The 23,348-nt window shown below is 40.8% G+C and overlaps 1 protein-coding gene across 1 annotated transcript in view; it reads left to right on the forward strand.

Annotated features, from left to right (window-relative positions):
* The window catches only part of LOC146640228 (multiple epidermal growth factor-like domains protein 10), a 189,068-nt gene that overhangs the window by 75,362 nt on the left and 90,358 nt on the right, over positions 1-23,348 (forward strand). The gene's annotated exons all lie outside the window — the stretch shown is intronic.

Genomic DNA, 23,348 nt, shown 5'->3' on the forward strand with positions numbered 1-23,348 from the left:
GCGCTGCTAACACTAGCATTGTTGGAGTCCTTAGCTGCAGCCTCGAAGCGAGCATAGAAAGTGTTCAGCTCGTCTGCCAGAGTCACGGCCGCGTTTGTCATACCGGTTGTTGGTGCTTTATAATCCGTTATTGTCCTTAGTCCCCGCCACAGGCTCCTAGAGTCACTCTGTTGGAGTTGTGACTCTAGTTTCCTCCCGTAGCGCTGCTTCGCCTCTTTCACCGGCCTCCGCACGTTATATGACGCGGCTTTGTACGGGTCCATGTCCCCCGTCGTGAGTCCCGTGTTATAGGCAGCGGTGCGGGATCTCAGAGCGTCGCAGATGGTTTTATCCACCCACGGCTTCTGGTTGGGAAACGTTGTGATAGTCTTTGTCTCCACGGTATCATCCGCTAGTTTCCCGATGAATCCCACAACCGCTTCCGTAAACACATTGACATCATCATCGGAGCTGTTTCTGAACATGCCCCAGTCTGCGTCATCGAGTGCGTCCTGTAACGCGGCCACCGATTGATCCGTCCAGCGCGCGACCTTCCTCTGAACCGGAACTTCCTGTTTCAGCCTTTGTTTGTATTTTGGCATGAGGAAGATGGCGGCGTGATCAGATTTGCCAAACGGGGGCGGGGTTGTGCCTTGTAGCCGTCCTTGACCGTAGTGTAGCAGTGGTCCAGTGTCCTTTCACCCCTGGTGGGGCAGGTGATGTGTTGATAAAAGTTCGACGCTGCGCGTTTGAGGTTGGCGCTATTAAAGTCCCCCGTCACAATAAGCGCAGCGTCCCGGTGTTGTGTCTGGTGCTGTGTGAGTGCCTCTTGCAGCTCGCATAAGGCGGTGACCGTGTCCGCTTGTGGTGGAATATAAATGGCACTTATAATGACGATGTAAATTCCCGAGGTAGATAAAAAGGACGACACATGATGGACAGTAGTTCCAGATTTGGTGTGCAGGAGCGTGTGAGAGGAACAACGTTTGCACTGTTGCACCAGTTGTTGTTCACCATTAAACACACGCCGCCTCCCCTTGACTTCCCCGAGTCCCGTGTCATGTCCATGCGGTGAACCGAGAAGAACTCGGCCGGCTGGATGGCGTGGTCCGGCACCGCTGGGTTCAGCCATGTCTCGGTGAAGCAGAGGAGATTGCAGTCCCGAATGTCTCTCTGGAACTTTACCCTGGCCCTGAGGTCGTCAAGCTTGTTCTCCAGTGACTGGACGTTGGCGAGCAGGATGCTAGGCAGAGGTGTGCGGTGTGCACGAGCTCTCAGCCTGTTCCTGACGCCGGCTCGCTTCCCTCTAGGCCGCCGCTTCCCTTTGTTCTTCCTCAAGATCTCACTCGGCCAGCTCGGATCCGGAGTTAAGAACTTCGAATTGTGAGTACATTGTAAACCAATAGAAACAAGAGTGTCACTGTCATACCTAATGTACCCAATGGTGATGATTTTGCCAATTTAGAAACGCTGAAAACTAACTTAAAAAACAAAGACAAAGAAAAAGTGGTCAGAGCAGTCGTGACGGCAGCCGACCTCACCGGCACCATCTTGTACCACATATTTGAGATAAACGATTTTTTTTTGCAGATGATCACCCAGCTGTTTTAAAACTGCTCTTTCAAGAATTTTTGAAATGAGAGGAAAGTTGGAAGTCAGCCTCTAATTAGCTAAGAAAGCTGGATCAAGTAAAGGCTTTTTAACTAATGGCTTAATTATAACTACCCTGAAACCCTGTAGTATATATCCTGTTAACAGAGATAGATTGATCATGTTCAAAAGTTTCTTATTAATTAATTATTAGTATGATGTTAATTAATGGTAAGACTTCTTTGAGCAGTGCTGTAGGGATGGGGTCTGCTGATGATTTTATTGAGCTTAGTTTAGAAAACAGATCTAAATAAATATCAGCAGTTTAAAAACTTGCTTTAGTTTACAATGATGAACATCTTTGAGATGACTGCAAATAATTTCCTCATCCATCACCTGCCATGACCCCGGGTTTGGTTCATGGGTGCAGCCGTCAGAGAAGCCCAGAGAAGACAGCTGAGAGATGTTTAGCGTAATATTAAGAAAAGCTCTGACAGAAAACCTATGCTATAAATGCAATAGCAATACATTATGTGCTTTTGTGACAGGCTGCTAGTACCATAAGGTCAGCGTTACGTGACTTACCAAGAAAGAAAAAAAAAACATGGTCAGATATGAGGCCTGGACTGACAGTGAGTGATAAAGCAATGTCCAAATACAATCTTTGAAAGATCTTCAAAAAGCTTGGAGAAGTTTAGCTCAAGACTACTTTAGAAAATGACAGTTAAGTCTGGCCTTTTCGAAGCAAAATACAGTATAAAGAAGTTAGATTTTTGCATGCAGTACATGTAGAACATGTAGTAAAAGAAAATGGAAAGCAGGACAGTCATGAACATGTTTTTTTTTTTTTTAAGAAACAAGTATAACTAGACCGCAGTTTCTGGAGAAATTGTTAGGATTGTTGCTACTGTTGAAGTCGGTCTGTAGCTTGCCTCTGGTACAGCTAAAAGGTTGTAGAGATTGTCTAAAAAGGTTGAATGGAGATGGCTCATAAAAACAGGGGAAGCTACTGTAATAAGCCACAAGGCTTGAGGTAGCAGCTACACTGTACCTGAAGGAATTGCGTGGAGTGGTGGTAAAAATTCCTGTCATATAAGTTTTGGATTCAAAAACTTCATGTTCAGAGACATTTATCTATTTTAGTTTTCTGTGTGAGATCATAAAGAGAAGAAAAAACGAATCAAAACTGACCGAAAAATATGTCATTGTGAAAAATGTCTCCTGGACGATGTGTCCTGGTCACCCACAACCCCAACGCTCCTGCCCTGGGGCTTCTGCAGCTCCCGGTGAATGACGTGCAGCGTCTGTAGTCACCGGGACCTGTGGCGAGAGCAGAAGGAATCAGATTAGACAGGAAGCTGTTCCACAGTAGTGGACCATACCAGGGCTACACCTTGGAGTCATGTCCTCGGCGGGGGGACCGGCTGGCTCTCCACCGCCAGTTGTCCCCATGGAGATGCCAGCCACGGCACCAAATGGTCCTCTGCCAGTGTCACTTCTTCCTCCAGCCTCGCAGGACTGGGCTGCAGCCCCCAGTTTGCTGCATTGGTCAGCCGTCTGGTGTAGACACTTCACCTACCGCCTACTGGTGTTGGCCAGAGGGGCCGATGGCGCGATATGGCAGCCTCGCTTCTGTCAGTCTGCCCCAGGGCAGCTGTGGCTACAACTGTAGCTGCCTCCACCAGTGTGTGAATGTGAGAGTGAATGAATAGTGCAATTGTAAAGCGCTTTGAGGGCCCCGAAAAGCGCTATATAAATGCTATCCATTATTATTATTATTATTATTATTTACTCAATTCAGTAATGGACATTGGTTGCACACAGATGTTTTGCTTCGGCAGCAACTTAAAAAATTGCGTTAAATCAACGCAAGTCATCCATATTCATTCAACCTGTGCACTATGTGTTGCTACAATGTGAATGAAACATGTTTGGATGAAGTAATTTTAGCCCTTGGAATATTTGATCCTTCATAATTTTTCATAATTTGAACCCAGGACCTTCTTGCTCTGAACAGCGCTAACCACCATGCCATTGAGCTGTCCATCCAGACTTAACAAAAGTAGGAAAGCTGTGCTTGATGCAGAGTTGTCTGTATGTTTTCATCCTTGACAGATTAAACCACAATAAATAGAAACACCATACACATGGTGTTTGTATGGTTGTCTGCCTCTTATAACTCCAGTGATTTTCTTGTGGTTTGAAATCTCGTGTGATCTTGTGAATGTTGTGAGGGCAGGCAACTAACCACTCTTCCTAGATTGTATCATGTCATCTGAACAATAACAAATAAAGTTGCTGAATTTGATGCAGATCCAACATGATTTAATTGCTTTCACCCTAGAAACATGACGTTATTTTGTTCAAATGACAAGTTAGACTTTTGTAAATGTAACAACCACCCAATTTCCCTTTTGTTGAGTGTATAACAAGTTGGTATTATGTTGTAGTATCAAATACACATTTCTTTAATGGAAGCTGTTTAACAAATTGTATTGTTCCCTTCCCAGATGGTTGCCAGTATCCACCAGTAACCTTTCAAAGCAAAATGTCTAATTTCACTGCAGTGACAGAAGGTAAATTTTTGAACTGACATTATGTCTTCACTGAAATATAAATCCGCAGTTAAGGATTGTCAGTTTTTCAGTGTTTTGTCAACTCAATGACAGCAAAGAAATTAGACCTTTTTTTCCCCACACAGGCTACCACCTTGAAAGAGAACAATACAAAACATTCTGCTTAAGATGTCAAGATCAAATTAACAATTATAAATGTAAATAATTTGCTGTAATGTTAGTAACCATTAACACTAAAATAAATTACTGGATTGGCAAACACCTTCCTATTAACATTATCATTAACATTATGCATTTTACCACAATTACTAACAAAAGAAAATGAAAATACCACCTGCATGTAACCTTTATTGAAGAGCCACAGAAATAACAGTGATACAGTGAACGTCAAGAAGTCCAGCACTGATCATACTGCGACATCTTGGTTCAACACATGAAACCATCAAAACAATCTTACGCCAGCTGAATGAAACCTAAAATGCTGTTTCACACAGCCATGATGGAACTATTTAGGCTGAACAACTACATTTCTTCACTTCTGAAAACAAATAAACCAAAATGTAAAAATGCTGCCAATTAGAAAACTTGTACAGAGAGCAAAAAGGAAAAGAAAAAAACAAATAAGGCCCTGTTCACACGGCAGTTACAAAGTACACAACAATCATTTATCTTGGAAATTGAACGTCCAAAATGCAGGAGAACCAGTGAGAGAGCTAAACACCTTGCGTGCACAGCAACAGTGAACTTTGCTGACATGAGCAGTTTTGTCTTAAAGTTTTGCGCTTTTCTTGAGAGTTGAGTTGCATCCAATCCCATTACCACCTTCTGAATCACCTCAAAGGTGTAACGGAGCTGTGATGGGTAACTCATGTTGACAGAGTAAAACAGTCCAAAGCGCATGGCTACTGCATTAGCCACGTTATCCAGATCCTTAAGAACCAGCACACCCTCGATGATGATGCCAACATCAAAAGAGTAATTGCCTGGTGTGTCTCTGAGACATAGATGCCCACTGTTATTATATCTATGGCACTCAGTGCAGTGGCCCCAGTCATGTCCTGGTTAAAGATAAAACATTTCTTTAAGATTCCTCTTTAAACAAATCCCTACACTGGTCCACCAGACAGCCAGGTTAGGTCACTCAGAAGATTTTAGATGTTCTTTCAGCCTCACAGTTGGGCAATTTTTTTTTCCTCAGACAAAAGCTGATGTAAAGATTGATTTCTCCTCCTCATTTTCCTGGAAGTTGTTGTTTCTGGATGATTTTCATGATCAAACTGGACTTGTTATACTCCAGGGCTGCATCCCAGTCCCAATTCCGGCCTCGTCAGACAAGGATCAAATGATGATCAAAGACAAAAACTTTTGATTTTTTGAATCAGTCATCAGAAGTCATTAAAAATTCTTACTGTCATCATGGCAGCTATATCCTTTAGCTGTTTGTCCTTTTAGCCTTTTAGCAGACTTTCAGAGAGATAGTCAAGCTGCAACAGAAACCTTGACTGCAAAGACATGGTTGTGATGCGCTTGAACTCTGCGTTTATCTGAAACGACATGAAATTATTTTAAAATAATGGCAGGTACTAGGCATGGTTAGTCATCTGGGCTCTGCTATGCACACTTCCTAATAAAGTCATTACCTTTACACATCAACACATGACACAACTAGTCAAGGCATTTTTTTATTGTTGTTCTCCTTTCAGCACTTACATTACCTGTGCTGGATGAAAAAGAGCCGGCCATCTCTCTTGTACATTGCAGATCATGGGAGCATCAAAAATGACTTCTTGTCTTCTTCAGTGCAAGTGTTCTGTTCATTTTACCCATAACTGTCTCTCTGTTGTTGCGCTTCTTCACATCTGAAAGGAGTTCGACCCTCATCTTCTCAAGGGACTGTTCACTTTCTCCGAGTGGAAGAGAGGGGCAGTGACCCACTTCACCCCTCTTTTGTCGCTTAACGTCAAAAGCAGGAGAACATTTCTCAGGTGGCTTATTTTTCAAAGAATTCACACATACTTCAGGACATCCTGCTTTCCAGAGATGTGTGCGGTAGTTTGCTAACTTGTATTTGAGGCTCATTTTCCATCCCGCATAGCCACCGGGTGAGCCTTTTTCTTTCAAACATGGATGCTTCAGGGTGAGTGCCTCTGCAACTTGGTCAAACGTTTTGTCTGTGAGGTAGACGGGTCTTGACTACCTCCTGGATTAAACCCTGCAAAATGTCGGACTTCAGCTTTGGATCAGGGATCAGCAGCATCCCATTTTCTTTAAATGCGACATGGGCCTTCGCAAGCTTAGTTTCCGCATCATATATGAAACGGGGAATGCAGAACAAATCTGGCCAAGAAGACCGTGATGATGTAGACTCTGGAGATGAAAGACCCACAGTGCTGTCACCAGAAGTAGATGTGTCATCAGGAGCACTGGTTGATGGAAAAGAAAACCTGTCTTCACCTTGGTCTTGAGGTTGGCAGGATGTGTGTACAATTTTGATTGTTGCTTAGTTTTGTATTTCTGCCACTGAAGTTAAGTTCACAAACTCGTTGCCAAAAAGTGTGTCCATGAACTGTGGTCGGAAGGGTTCCATTATTTTGCACTGAGTCTTCAGCCTCCAGTTCAGTAACAGCTGAAGGCAGACCAGCAGAAACCATCACCCTCTGACTACTGTCTGGTCCAAGGATAACTCTGAGAATAGCTTGAGTTGTCATGGTCCTACTTCACTGTCTGTTGCGAAAGAATAGGAGAATGTAATTAGAATCAGTTTTAAAACAAACCTTATCTTTTACTGTTGCAACAAATGCATTTAAGACATTGATAAGAAAATCTCCCCAAGGTGCAGTTGACACTGTTGAATAATGTAACTGAACAGTCAGTTTGCAAACTAATTCAAACACAAAACCAAATATGTTTGCAGCACCTCGGAGTTAATTGGGACATTACAGCTCCCGTTCAAAAAACACATTCAGATGCAAACGTGCCAATTCTTTATTTAATGCGTTACATCGTGACACACTAGACATTAAACTACATTTGGCTGTGATATGAAAAATAGTTATTCAGAAAATCAACCTATACCAAAAAAAAAAGGAGTGGCAGGCAGCAACTTACCGAAAAAAGTCGAGGTGGGCAGCTCGTCTTGACTGAAATGGCAACGTTCCTCACCCACGATCAAAACAACGCTGGATGAAATCACGTGCGATATCGTGAGATTTGGCATTGCTTCATTATTGACTTACTTAAATTGAACGTGATATGAACAAATGAATGTACCCTCCCTGCAGATCATGTAGGTTCTACACTATTTAGTTACACCTAACTTTAAAACACGAGGCAGTTGTGTTAAATACACCCAAGATGCTTATATAAATCCAAGAGATGACCAGTCTCCTTTTTTCAGTGCAGGCCAGCGACACAACCTGAAACCCACTGCTCCACCCCTCCCCTAATGCAATGCAGAGAAAAACTGAATGCATGAATAAAAAGAAAAAAATCTTCCAACAGCACTGGCAATGCAAAGCATTAGCAATACACTATTATGCTAAGTCTTAAGTTGTATTGAAAACATGCCAGTAAGAAATGCAGGGTATCCTGGGCCATGAAATTAGGAACTGTGCATGTTAATAGATGGACTGAAAAAGAATAATTTTAAATGAATAGGTCCCTCAGACATAATAAAAACAAAGGCTGCATTAAAGGAAGTGTGTGCAGGTGTAAGTGAGAAGAGTTCTAATGACCTCTCTCTTTAAATAAGATTTAAACTCTGGGTCAGCATTTGATTCTGACACAGATTAAGCTGTTACTGCTTACAAATATTTTTATAGCTGAAACACGTAGTTGAGCTGTCAGTTGGTTGCCAGAAAAAAACAGATGAGAATTTTGATTAAATTGTAAAAAATTAGTCTCATGCAGATACTAAAATTTGATAATTTCATAGTCCCTTTAGATTACATCCATCCATCCATTCGCTTCTGCTTATCCTTTTCAGGGTCGCGGGGGGCGCTGGAGCCTATCCCAGCTGTCATAGGGCGAATGTATATATTTGTTCCCTGGATAAAAGTGTAGGAAGCTGTGGATTTCAATTATGTTTCATTACGATGAAAAAATAAGATATGTGTGAGTTTATGGGATGTAAGCTGGCCTTTCACATCCTCCAGGTGTTCCCTGCTAAACTTAACACACACACTGACTGACATGAAACTGACATTTCAGCTCTAGCAGATCCCACTGTGATCAGTGAGGCAGAACCAAGACCAATGGTCATATCTGCTCCTCCATAGATTAACAGATGACCCAGTGGGGAGTTAGATTGCTGCTGTGTGTTTTGTACCTCACTTATTGGCAGGCTATTCCCTGTGCGTTCCTCAGACTGCTTGTTGATTACTCTCATTCAGTTGTTTCTAGTTGGTTAGACCGAGAGGGCAAAAGATGCCTTCTGGGATAATTTATTATCTCATAATGGTGAGAAAATAAATAAATTATGACATTCGGAAATATTCAAATTCCTAAATAAGTACAAAACTTTAAAACTTTAAATCAACATAAAAAAACCCAAAATAAAACAAATAAACAGAAAAAAGTTAGAAAAGTTAGTTACAATGTTTCATTTAAATGGTGCCTGGTAACAGATCAAGGTCATTTCTGTTTTAGGTTAGGTGAAGTTAGGTGAATGTGTAATCCAGTACTCTGTGCAGTGGCCTCGGTGTGAATTTAAACGGAGTGCAAAATGATAGAAAAAGAAATTGTTTTTTATTTTGTTGTGGAATTTGTTGGCCTAAAAAGGTGATTATTTCTTACTTAGATATATCACCATGGTAACTTATGCTGCACACCTAACTTGCTTGCAAATTTTATTCAAGACAAACCCAACAGCTACTGATCACTCACTTTTAAAATAACGTCACCATTCCTGCAAGATCCTTCACGACCTCAGTGTTTTTCTTTCTTTACTTGCTCTCAAGCCGTTTAACATAAACCAGACTACAGATGGAAAAGTTAAGTTGAATTGTGTTGCATGCCCTAAGAAAACATCTAAGCAAAAACATTAGCTCAGTCACACACGCCTGTAAATCAGTCAGCAACCCTCCGTCAAACTGGTCACTGAGGAAAAGTTGATATTCTCAGTTTGGCGAGTGGTTGTTGGCCGTTAATATTCAAATGAGAATTTTCTTTGCGTTTGTAAAGACAAAACTCATATTTTTAAAAACTGGTAAAATAATTACTAAAATCACCCAGATAATGGAAAGAATCACTCGATATGTGGAACTTTGCTTCATAGCTATTTCATAGGCTTCACTTTCAGTTTGCAGCTTTCACAAATGGTTGAGTTGAAAAAGATCTGAGTTGATCAAATCTGTGATCGACAGTTTTCAGCCCCAGAAAGCCTGACTCATGCTGAGTAAGTAAATGGTAAATGGCCTGTATTTGTATAGCGCTTTTCTAGTCCCTAAGGACCCCAAAGCGCTTTACATATCCAGTCATCCACCCATTCACACACACAGGTGATGGCAAGCTACATTGTAGCCACAGCCACCCTGGGGCGCACTGACAGAGGCGAGGCTGCCGGACACTGGCGCCACCGGGCCCTCTGACCACCACCAGGCGGCAACGGGTGAAGTGTCTTGCCCAAGGACACAACAACCGAGACTGTCCAAGCCGGGGCTCGAACTGGCAACCTTCCGATTACAAGGCGAACTCCCAACTCTTGAGCCACGATCGCCCCAGTAAACCATTGTTATACGAATTGACCACTTGGGGGTGATGGAGGAAGACAGAAGAAACTTTGCAAGAGAGCCAGAGAAAAGGCGAGTGAAGAAACACTCAGACCTACAGCGGTGGATTCACTGAGGAATCAGCAGCACCAGATCCAAGCCCTGACTATAAGATTTATCCAAAAGAAAAGTTGTAAACTTAATCTTAAAAGTAGAGAACGTGTTTGTCAACTGAATCCAAACTGGGAGCACAAAAGAGGCGGCTGAAAGCTGAAGCCCCTGTCTCCCATTCTGCTTTGAAATATCCTAGAAACCACAAGTAAGCCTGCAGTCTGATGATTGGATGATATGAGGTTTTAAAATAAGATGGGGGCTGATTATTCAAGACCTTTTATGTGAGAAGAGGGATTATAAACTTGATTATGGATTTAACAGGGAGCCAGTGAAGAGAAAGGAATATGGGAGAAATATGAGCTCTCTTGAATTTTCATTAGATGAAGCTCCTAATTTTATATTTGAATTTTAAATCTATTTTTTTTTTTTTGCTGTAACCTTAATGTTCAAATTAACATCCAACTGGGATTTTAGTGCCTGTAAATGTAAACTTCTGCAAATGATTTCACTACACTATGAACTTTATTAGGACTTTAAGAATGAAATGAATTGACGTGTCAGTCCGTTGCACCAGGAGCACCTGTATCACCTTATAGTGTGTAAAAGAAAACCCAAATTTCCTTCATCTTAGGGTTAACCAAAGAGTTGTTCACTAAAACTGCTTCTTGGAATAGGCCCCAGGCCCCAGTGCAACAATAAATAACTGCTACCTCAGTCACCACTGCACTGCACAGTGCTGCACAAAATTGGTATGCACATGAAGAAGGATGCTGCAAAGGCTAACTTTCCTGAATAAATAAATGTTTAGTGAGAGAGCTCTTCGCACACTCATGTCATCAAATCTAATAAAAAAATTAGGAATGCATATTGAATTCTTTTGTCCAGGCTTTGAACAAATCAACTCACTTAGAACTGGTAGTAACTAAGAAATTCTTATTGCATTTGCATAACTTTTTGCTGTGTCGTGAAAAAGCAGTAGAATGAACCCCTAAAGCTTTTCTCTCCTTTTTCCAAATGGATGGAGACAAAAAGCAGAGCAGTATTTAAAGTAGGTACAGCAGATGATTTAATGACACAAATCAGCCATGCACATTGTGTGCAAGCATTACCTAACAGCATAAACCAATGCAGTACAATACAGTGTTGAAACATGACCAACAACTCCATGAAATGCTAATTTTGCTGTGTAATCATATCATTGACTTAAAAAAAAAAATTCTCTGCAACCAAGTAATGCTGAGCGTGTAAAGATCTGCCAACATGACTTGTAACACCATTACTGTAGCAGTTACCCTTCACTAAGTCAAAGTGAGTAAACAAAGCAGCTTCACCTAATAGAAACAGAAAGCTATATGTGATAGATTTATAGCCAAAATATTCAACAGTTTTATAGTGAAACTGTGCTTTCTATAAACTCTTGAACTGCAGTCTGTTTTGTTGCATATAAATATACAATTTTTAGAGGTATAGCACAATAAAGTAGGCTGATGCATTTGTTATGTCATTGTCTCTTTATTATATGATGTAATCATGGAATGGGAGACAGTGTCAGGGACTATAAAGGCAGAACGAGGGTGTATATGCCCGAGGTATTGGTTCTGATGGACCACAGGTTCCTGCTAGAGGGGAGTATCTAAGTCTCTTATGGAAGGCAGATCTGCCTTTGTCCTTGCATTGGCAGATGATGGTGGAAGAAGTGAGGATGGATTTCAAGATGTAGGAGTAAAACTGCACCATCAGGCTGTAGTTCTTCAGTTGGCATTGGAAGTAAATCCTTTACTGTGCCATGTTGATAAGTGAACTGATGTTTTGCTCGCACTTCAGTTCCCAGGAAGTTTAAGGAGTTCACTGTCTCTACTGAAAGGCATGTATATTAGTGATGGGATTTCCGGCTCTTTTTAGAGATCCGGCTCTTTCGGCTCCGACCGGCTCTTCAGGTTGTTTTGTTGCTTTAATTAATTTATTATTAACAATAATGTAAAATTATGCACAAAAGGAATTGCTAACGTAAAAAAAAGTGGTTTTATTTATATATGTTTATATATAAATATATACAGTGGCCCCTAGAGACAAAACACGTACAAACTCCAAAACAAATTTCTAGCGTTAACTGAACTTCAAAACAGAGCTACTAGATCACTTAAATTACACAATTGAAAGCATATGTGTATTGTTTGTGTATTTATACACAGGCACTCATATATATTCAAATAATTAAAAAAAAAAAAAAGTTCATTTACCTGTTACTACCACACACCAAATCCGGTCGTTGGTACTTGCTGGCTTGTGTAGCCACTAGGTAACAAAAGCTCCACACTGCGCCCAGCATCCTGGAGCACTTCTGTTGTCTTTTGTACGTGTTTTGAGTTTTTATGTGCTTCTGAGTTTTTACATGCTTCGGAGTTTGTACGTGTTTTGGAGTTTGCACATGCATCAGAGTTCGTACGTGATTTGAAGTTTGTATGTGCTTTGTCTGTAGGGGCCACCGTAAATATACTTTTATTTATTCACTCCACATAAAATGTAATAAATAAATCATATAATATAAAAACAATTATTCACATTTCAACTTTTAACTATTTAAAATTTCAGCTTTTTCCTTTTACAAATTTAAAGTGAAACAACACAAAACACTGCAAACCACAACACAATTAAATATAAATTGAAATATGAAAACAAAAAGAAGATGCATATTCTCTGTCATATGGACCTGCATGAACAAACTTTCTGAATCCTTTATCATCTGCAACTGAATATAGTTGTGGATGATTACTATACCTTTCTAATGTGACGTTGTTGTTCCTGGCTCTCTCTCCCTCCCGCTCTGTTCCTGTGCTACTCAGCCTGTAACTACCGCCCCTCCCCCCCCTGCTCAGCGTAAAGCACGAGGCTTGCGTTCGGAGTGAAGCGGGAAAAAAGTGCGAGAGAGAGAGAGAGAGAAAGAAAAAACACCCACGGCTCGCAATAAGGAGCCGGCTCGTGTCGTTCACGTCAAAGATCCGGCTCTAAGAGCCATTTCGTTTGCGACCGACACATCACTAATGTATATGCAGTGTTGGGAAGGTTACTTTTAAAATGTATTCCACTACAGATTACAGATTACATGTCCCAAAATGTATTTTGTAATGTATTCCATTACATTACTCAATGAGAGTAACGTATTCTGAATACTTTGGATTACTTAATATATTATCATGCTTTTTACAACTACATGAATGCACTACTGCTGTGTGATTTATTACTATTACTGAAGGCTACTCTCCACACCAACACCAACTAGATGTTTAAATCATAATATAAATGAGTAACAGTAGGTGGACATTAGGTAAGGCTGCACTTTTTGCAGCGATCTCATATAGAAAACTATTCCTCGCGTATATAAAACAGGTCCGCGGCTCCAAACCGTAGTAAAGGGACCTCTGGCTGATACGTCGGGTTCGTGTCGGGCTCGTAGCTGAAAACTAGCTTTACTTTGTTGTCTGGGTCAACTTTGCTAGCGAGAGACAGAGAGAGGCGTTGAAAGGCTGCTGCAACTGAACTTATTGTTTCGGAGGAAAACACGAACACAGTGTGCAGTCGAGTCTTAACAGCTTACTCACAGCTGGGCTACACTGCCCATGAGGCTCCATTCTTTAGGGCTATGCCTGTAACACTCTCTTATTGCCTTCATATTAAATAATTTATTGAACAATAATTTTTAAGAACATTTCTTCACGTCATTATGCGGCCGCAAGTAGAGGTGACATGGGCCATGAGATCGAGACACAGGAATTAGATCCTCTTATTGCGTGTTTGTTTGGGTTTCCACCGGCGTGGAATCACCAAAAACAGAGAGGCCATAGCCTAACATATGAAACAGGAAGAGACCGCCGTGTAATCCACTTATTTCAACAAAGTAACTGTATTCTGAATACCACCTTTTTAAACGGTAACTGTAACAGAATACAGTTACTCATGTTGTGTATTTTAAATACGTAACACTGGTACATGTATTCCATTATTCCCAACACTGTGCACATGAAGATGCGATGTGGTGAGGGGGTAGGGACTAATAAGTGTATACTTCTGCCTTCTCCTTTTCAAACAAAAGAATGGAATGATATTTTGTAATGATTGTGAATGCACATGTTTGAAATAAAAATGAACTGAACTGGTGGGGCTGGTTTTAACCTCTAGTCCACAATGAGGTCAGAGTGTGTACAAATAAACTCTATGAGCCAAAGCTCAGAATTTTAACTGAACCACTCAGTTAATTTTTTCTTTCTCCTCTTGAATCTTTATGATTTCAAGAGTAATGGACTCCTAAAACTGCTTCCAGACAGTGGAGGGGCTACACCAGTGCCAAATATCCTCCTATAAGGATCAGAGTGCTCACTGACGGGTGCCCCTTTGTAGACTGAAGCTTTGGCAAATAAGGATGTTTGTCTGATGCATCTATTTGGAGAGGTATACAGTGTTTTGATCCAGTCTATCAATGAACCAAATCCAAATTTTGAAGGGCTGCTACATTCTTTTCTCCTTTTTGCCACAATGTTCTATCTGCATGTAAGGAAAAACTGTGCTTTCTAATTGGATGGAACAATAATATATTATATTTATTACAATGCATGAGACTTTGAGGTCTTCAGTTATGAGGAAACCTGCAGTCAGCCGAGACTGTTTCACTAAAAACTCTATGTCCAGATGAACAGAATCAATGTTTTGGGGTCAGATTTTGATCTGCTGATCTTGCCAGTTGCTATTCAAATCCTGTATTGGTGTTGGCCAGAGGGGCCGATGGCGCAACATGGCAGCCTCGCTTCTGTCAGTCTGCCCCAGGGCAGCTGTGGCTACACCTGTAGCTGCCTCCACCAGTGTGTGAATGTGAGAGTGAATGAATAGTGGCATTGTAAAGCGCTTTGGGTGCCTTGAAAAGTGCTATATCAATCCAATCGATTATTATTATTATTATTATTATTATTATTATTATTATTATTAGTATTATTTAAAAGTATGCAGTCCAGAGTATCTTACTAAGCTGGTGTTGAGACATCTGAAAACTTTGTGACAACATCCTAAATTTATTATAAAGTGTAACTTTATAAAATTATGTAGAAGTAATTTTGACAAAACAGTTTTCAGCAAAAATTAGTTTCAATAAAAACTGAATGTCAAGACAAAAAACCCCTAAAATAAATGGAATTCACATAGTAGTCTAGACACTGTTTTATTGGTAGTCTTCTAATGTCCTGTTTTTTGGAAAGAACCATACGGTCACTTTGTTTGTTTGGTTAGTGCTGTTGTCCAAAGACATCATCCCAGCCTGCGCAAAACTCAGGCCAATCAAGAGTAATGGCGACATTAAGGCCCCGTGAAGCTGCTGCAGCGGTCGCTGTGCTCACCGCTGCAACCTCATCTCACAGTCGTTTGTTTTTAGACTCGCTGTTAAGGTCTAGGAAGCTGCCGCATGGTAGGTGTCGCCACTCAGTCAGTATCGCTACATTTTTGGTAAAGTTTTTTCCACAAACTCTCAAGTTTTTAAACTGGAGTTCAGGACTCAGTGTGCGTCTGATTTTACTGTAAAATTGTGAGTCTGTGTGACAGCTTGTGTAGAAAAGCAGAGCTATTTTGTGGTCCTGAAAGATCCTGTGTTCTGTGCATAGGGCAGTTTATCATAACTAATTAAGTTATGGCTGTTGTGACACCTGCAAATTTGCCCTTTTCTCACTTTGGCAATCTGGCAGCTGCATCGGTCACCTGCACTGAGCTCGGGTCCTTTTGTAACAGAAGAAACATGAGAAGAGCTAGCCCTCTGAGCTCTGATTTTGTTACTGGCAAAGAGTGACTATACCATAGACAGACCTAGAAATATTCCTTAAAGAGTGGCCTTTGCCAAAGTATATTATGCAGCTCTTAATTTAGTGCAGAAAGTTCTGCTTAGTGCCAGCGAGCCACTCTTGATCAAAGTCATTAGTCTCTTGATTTGGACTCTTTGCTCCTGAATAATTGAGGCTGTGAGAGGATAAAGGATTTGACTATGCTGGCTCACTAGTTAAGAGAAATAAAGATAACTCCTCTCTTTGAGAGAGCAAGAGACACATGGAGGAGAGAGGTAGACAGAGGACAGGAGGACTTGAAAGTCGAAAAGAGAGTAAATTAGAGAAAGATTGAGAGGGAGGGAGTGCGAGTCTGATTTATGCGTTGTCTGCTCATGGCTCTGTCCACCGCAGTACTGATGAAACATTTAACACTATAATATCTGTGAAACTACCACCCACGTTTGATTAGTAAAGTTGCCTACATATGCATGACTTTTCCCATTTCTCCTCCAGGTTGTTTCACCTCTGTTTTCTGCCTTTCTTCTTTTTTAGCCACTCATTTAGAGCAGCTGGCACTGTGAAGCGAACTCACTACACTCTGTGTGTTGTACTTCTCATTTTGGGAAGACAGTTTAGTCTGTAAGCATATGTCAGAAAGATAATTGGTGCTTTGATTTATGGTTTTTAAGATGATGTAATGTACAACAATATGTTATTTCTTCTGTTTTCTCTGTTTGTTTTTGTCTAGCCAGATTCAGAATCATAAAATACTGATTCTGATTAGACAAAGCCATTTTATTATTACCCTATCCCTAAGGAAATGATGATGATGTCTTCAGATTCTGATTTATCCACTTATTATACTCCAGCTCCAAATCTGTTACGTGTACTTCAGTAATGTATTTATAGACCATTGCATTACAAGAGAAATCGTGCATCATAATCTGTTGTCTGATGGTAGCTCCACTTTATTCAGCAGAATACCTGGGATTCATTGGCCTAGAAAATTAAAATGCTAAATTCCAAATTCTCTGCTGTTCATTCTGATGGGATGACTGTAGAGGAAATCGCATGCTTCCCTGCATCTATCATATTCACTCTGCAGAAAGATGCTTGTGGTGTTTTGTTCTGAGCTGTTATCTTGTCACCTCAGAATAATTGAGGAGCAATAGTAGAGTTTTACCACATGTCTCAACCCCAATTATCTTAAGGGGCAGCCTGTCTTGAGGCCTCAGGAGGCTTTAAACAAACGAGTTTGTTCAGCATTGCTACCAAATGTTTCCAGTTGTTCTGAATGGCTGGACGTAGAGGTGGAGAAAAAAGCCTCCTTACTGAATCTCGCCAAGATTCTGATCTAATTCTAAAAATCCCTCTGGCAACCTGATCAGAACCCTCTGTCTGCCCCCTGCTCTAGATTTATACTCAGAGACTGTATTTTCTTTGCATTTGCCCCCAAACTATGGAAAAGCATACTTCTCACAGTCCAATCTGCTCTCTCCATCGATTCTTTTTAAACTAGGCTTTAAGCTTATTTTTATTCATTGGCAGTTGAGTCTGTCTCCTTCTTTGCTCATTGTACGTCATATGGCTTTTTTGAACATGACGGTATATGTGTAACCGGTTTCTGCTTCACCCCGCCGCAACACGTCAGCCCAAAACAGACTCCTCGACTCTGCATGTGTTGTGTTTTTAAGAAGACAAGTAGTCTCTGGTTGATCGTTGCCCCTTTATGTCCTGAATGGAAACGTTGTATCAGTGCAAAGGGCTTGCCGCACATAGGGTTGCCAACTCCCTGAAAAATAAATAAGGGACACCTCGTGGCCAGGGCCGGGCAACCCAGTTGTCTTCACCCTTCCCAGTGTGGTAGCTCTTTTTTTTGTGTGTGAAATTATTTTTTAACCATTTGACTTGAATTTGATTTAAGCAGATGCATATTCTTTGTGATATGACCATATGGGAAACAAATGATCATTTAGCCATTTATTTTTAGCTCAAAATGACAACATTAACACAATAAAACAGGTCTCTTTCTTAAACAGAAGCCTGTCATGCTTAACTTTTGAGGATATAAGTAAATCTTTCTTTAAAAGAACTCTGTCCTGCTTAACTTAAAATTATATAAATTAATAGAAAACAATAGAACAAAAATATTCTTGTAACTGTGCACATATAGTGCATTTAGTACAATTGGCTTCAGTTGAGGTATTATTTCAGCTTTTCTAACGCTAATCAGCTGCTCCTGTTTGTAAACCCGCTTGTTCCCATGATTACGCATCTTAACTCATCATCATTATTCATCTATGTATTACTTTTATGTATTAGTCATCTATTTGTTGTAATCATCTATCCTTGCAGTTGTTTATTACACAAAATAAGTTATATTATCACACTTCTGGCCACATAGCGCTGATATTCACTGCACATGCCCATATTAACCTTAACCAGAGGGTTTAAAAAAACAAACCAGTGTTTACATACCATATCTGCTTCTGCCGTGGCCTGGTGGACAAGAAATTGGTTAAGGGTTCCCCGAGCTTTCATGCCCCTCATGTTCTTCATGTGCCCACCACTAGAAGCATGCCTATGGAAAAAGTGCGCCGGCACACAGTGCAGTGTTATCGTGCACTTTCCCAGCCAGGTGTTTTCCTTTTCCCATTCCTCCCTGTACTTTTGCAGCCTTTTTTCCTTTCTCTGAGCGAACAAACATTGCTGCTCTAACGCTGGGCTCACACTGTGCGATTTTTGGCCCATTTTGAGCCGATTTTTGAGTCGTGCGGCCGATTTGGTGATCGGCCCGATTTTGGCCTTCATCATGCATCATGTAGTATACGTGGGGTAACGAGAAGCGGTTAACACCTCACGACCAGCTCCCGATCATCAATCGCTCGTGAGGGTGTCACCACAGCTGCTCACGCACAAACACGTAAACGTCGGGGGAAAAGATGGAGCAGCACGGCTGTGCAGCCTGTGATCTGGACACAAGCGATGGAGGCACAACTTGTAGAACTTTGGAAAGCTCATCCGAGCCTTTTCGATGTGGCCTCACAAAATTATCACGACCACAACAACCGTGAAAATAGTTGGATTTACATGCTGCTCAATCACAGCTGCCTGATCATGTTTTTCATTAGCAATTTAGCAAAGTTGATGGTGGTGGTGTGTCTGTGTGAGTGAAAGACAGAGAGGGAGAGCGAGTGACAGAATTTCTGTTATAACCTTCATTTTATGGAGGCACAGTGTGAGCACTCAGGTCGCATCAGAGCATCGGGCGGTATAGTGTGAGACCCTGCATCGTGACCTATGAACTTCTAACCCCTGCGAGTCAATCGTGCAGTTTGAAAATTGCACAGTGTCTGCCCAGCATTAGGTGTACTGTCATCCGAGACTTGCACCGCAGTGTCGGCGTTTGTTTCCCTGTTGGCCATGCTTGTTGTTGTGGTCATCTGTTGTCTTCTGGTATTTTCTCCGCAAGCGACCTTTCCTCGACCAATGAGATGAGCGGTAATCTGACTTGTCATACTCGAATTGTCATAAGTGTGCTGTCAGCTCATTGGTCACAAAGCAGGAGAGGGGCTGGGAATTATGTTTTCAAACAAAGCGTTAATTCCATAAACATTTATAGACTACTTTTGATTCTCACTGTATTACGGGACAAAGCGCGTCCCTTATTAGCTCAATACGGGACAATTCCGTTTTTTAAGGGACGGTTGGCAACCCTAGCCGCACACCACTCACACAGTATTAGCATTCTGCTTTAGCATTCTGCTTTAGCATACAGTTTTACACAATTTTAAACAAATGAAAAGTACGCTGTTTCCCCATTACACTGACATTTGTGGCAAGTGGAATAATACCACAGAAACACTGTTACATATGTGCTATGGCTGGAATTGCAATGTGTTTGAGGAGCGGACCCAAGAGCAGATGAACAAGAGACAAAACTGAGGAGTAACAAAAAGCGTTTATTTAGGCTGATGGGAAACACAAAAGGCAAAGGTGAACAGAGGCGAAACTAAACTATAACTGATGCTGAACAAAGGGAAATAGGGTAATGAGGAAAGTGCAGACGTTTGGGGAAACACAGCTGACACAAATGAACATGAATCCACAGGGCAAGCAAAACTAAACACACTGAACATGGAAACACAAGACTTTAAAAATAAAACAGGAAACATGGAGAGACGTAAAGAAGAGACAGAAAGAGGGAGGGAGCGACTTAAACACACGGGAGATGGAAAAAGGGAACGAGACATGACGGCTGCAGAAACATACACGGATACACATGACAGACAGTGGAGACATGGAACAGAGCCCGGAGACGAGACAAGTAAACAGGAAAGGGAGACGAGAGACCTAACCGAGACAATGTGGAGACAAATAAAACTAAACATACAGCCAAAGAAACAAATAACTAATAGTAACTAACAGAAAATTAAAACATTCCAAATGAATAATTCACAAAAAGACAACGACCTCAAAAATGCTGGATCACAGACCCCTCACAATATGTTTAGCCTAACACGTATTTTGCAAATTTCTGTTTATCCCCTTGTTTATTTTTATCCATGTTTTTGTGCACCGTTTTGGCCAATGTGTGATTTTTTAAATGTGCTTTATAACTGACTCTCCTCAGCTGAACCAGCTGACTGACAATGTCTGGTTCTGCCGGAGGTTTCTTCCTGTTAAAAGGGAGTTTTTCCTTCCCACTGTTGCCAAAGTGCTGCTCATAGGGGGTCATATGATTGTTGGGTTTTTTTCTCTGTACCTATGAAGCGCCTTGAGGCGACTTATGTTGTGATTTGGCGCTATATAAATAAAATTGAATTGAATTGAATTGAATTAATTTTCTTATTCATAAAGTCACTTTCAAAGTGCATAGTGGAGAAAATTAATTTGTAGAAGATTTATTTTTACAAACACTGAAATAAGGATGGTGACAGCTATTATATCATCGATTTATTATTTATGTGTTAAACAGTCACACTGATGTAACAGATCTTGAAAATTATTTATTTAAATGTATTTAAAACGATGTTTTAAAAGCAGCTGCCGACAATCTGTTGGTAATCTGATTACATTTCATGCTGAAATGTAATTGATGTCAAACAACATTGTGAAGGTTCAAATTCTGAGAGGATTCAGCTCGGATCATTTCCCAGCTCATCCTGTCTGGATCCATTTTGGATCCATTCATAGTGGCTTTATTTTTTTAAACTGAGCTGAGGGTGGATCCGCCCACAGTCTGATGTTATCTGGGTAACTTCTCTCCCAGGACCATTAGTTTCTCCACATTCTGTCATATCAGGTTACACCTGAGTGATTAGATTTAAAATCAAATGTAAAATTAGCCTTTTGATCTGATCAAAGATCAAGCTAGCTAAATGATACATGAACATTAAACTAAATTGATATATTACAGATAGGGGTGCAACGATACACAAAATTCACGGTTCGGTTCGATACTTTGGTGTCACGGTTCGATATTTTTTCGATACAAAAACAATGTTCATGCCTTTTTAATTTGTCATTTATTAAAATTCTAAATATATATTTTAACTCAAAAGTAGTTTTTAAATTTAATGTTGCTGAAACAACAAAGTAATAAAAAAATCTATCTGATCAAGAAATCACTCATCTTTGGAAAAGAGAGTTTATTACAGAGAAATGGCTCTTTCCAAAATAAAAGCTATACTATACGCTTCTTCTGGGCTATATTCTCAGCAGCATATTAAACATATCAGGTCCCCATAAGGAGAATCCTGTGCTAACGGCTGTCTAAATGACTCGGGTAAAGTTTGTAGCATGCGTGCTTGTTGTTTTTGTCTGCTTCCACTTGTCTTTGCACTAGGATGCTGTCGGAGTAAATGTGCAGTCATATTCGTTGTGTTCCCACTAGTGCTGTCAGGTTAATCTGAAATGACGTTAACGCCACAACACAGCAAATCTCCATTAAAGAGCTACCCTTGATCGCCCCGTGCGTGGGGCTGGACGGCGTCAACACGTTAACGAGCTAACTGCGCTAACACACTAGCTCCCACCAATGTAATTGAGCATTGCGTGGCACATCCAACATACTGTTTTACTTTAGTCCATGACGCGCTTACCTTCAGGGTCATACGTCACATGAAGACCAAAATAGTTCCAAACGCCAGATCTGAATGAGGGTGGGGGAGGTTCAATTTGCCATGTTGCAACGAGCTTAGCTCCTGTCTCGCTAGCTTGCCCTGCGCTCAGTGAATCTGCGTTCGACTACTCCGCCTAGGCTGCACTGTGAGCGCAGATCCACTGAGCACTCAACACAGACAGCATCGTCAGAAGGAAAGTTGATAAAATAAATTAAAAATTTTGTATTGTTCGATATATATGCGTACCGAACCGAAAGCACTGTATCGAACGGTTCAATATCGATACGAGTATCGTTGCACCCCTAATTACAGATTCAACTTTAATTCATCTATGATGATGGCAAAGTGGCACAAACTGATTAAAATTCTTCTTCGTTCCTCCTGTCATTATATTATGGTCAGCACTTAACTCAGGGTGAACATACTCAGAGCTGATTGAACTTACTCTGATTAGCTGTTTTTTACATTTAACCTTTTGCATTGTCTATATCAGCGGTCCCCAACCGCGCCACGGACCGGATTATGTCCGACAATATTTGCAACGACTGGCCTTTAGGTTGTCGCAGATAAATACAACAAAATAAAACAAGTACCGGTACCAAAAAAAGAAAGAAGATTTATTCATAACACACAGGAAAAGACCCAGGGAAACCGAGTTAACTATGTAAAAAAATAATGATAAAAAATAATAAAAACCCTGAAAACCATACATTTCACACCCGAGCCTCAACTCGTGGCCTGGTACCGGTGCGTGGCCCGGGGGTTGGGGACAGCTGGTCTATATTGTCTGTTTTGGTACCTAATGTTTTGTTTATTTTAACCTGAATGTTCCGCCCTTTGTGACTACCTGTCTATGAAAAGTGCTTGATAAATTAGCTTTACTTACTACTGTTCTGGAACAGGAAACGCAGAGTTTCCAAATCAAAGTTAATCAGCTCAGAGTTTATTTTTAATTCTGAGTTGGTTGAACATGCTTCCTTTAACAGGGCCCAGGTCATGTGTGTTCGTGTAATTTTGTTAATTTGATCGTTAGAAATAGGTGTTTTAAGTAAGAAGTTTGTCCTATTTCTTTTTGCTAGAGACAGAATTCTTACTGTAGCCCCATCAAGGCAGTCGAATGCTCTTTTCCAACAGTATCAGAGTAGCTGAAAATAATCCAAAAGCCTAGTTTTTGTGCTTTATTGTATATGAGATTGCAGATTTTAAAGTTCTATATGAATAAAGCTGATTTGGCTTGGCTGCAGCGAGGTTTTTCTTTCGGGATGCGGAGCTCAAACACCAGCTGGGTTGGTAAACAGCAATTTGATGTATTGAATTTACTGGTGTCAGTAAACTCCATACAGCAAGGTTAGCTACAGATTTCAGTTATTCACCCCACCTCCTTCAGAGCCAATAGTATGCAGACTCAACATATCTACTTCTCTCAGGGTTCTCAGGTGCTCAGCTGCTCAAACTTTT

The sequence above is a fragment of the Diplotaxodon limnothrissa genome, linkage group LG1 (assembly GCF_057381915.1).
Source record: "Diplotaxodon limnothrissa isolate DT_005_m linkage group LG1, D_limnothrissa_male_GT1.1, whole genome shotgun sequence".
NCBI lineage: Eukaryota > Metazoa > Chordata > Actinopteri > Cichliformes > Cichlidae > Diplotaxodon > Diplotaxodon limnothrissa.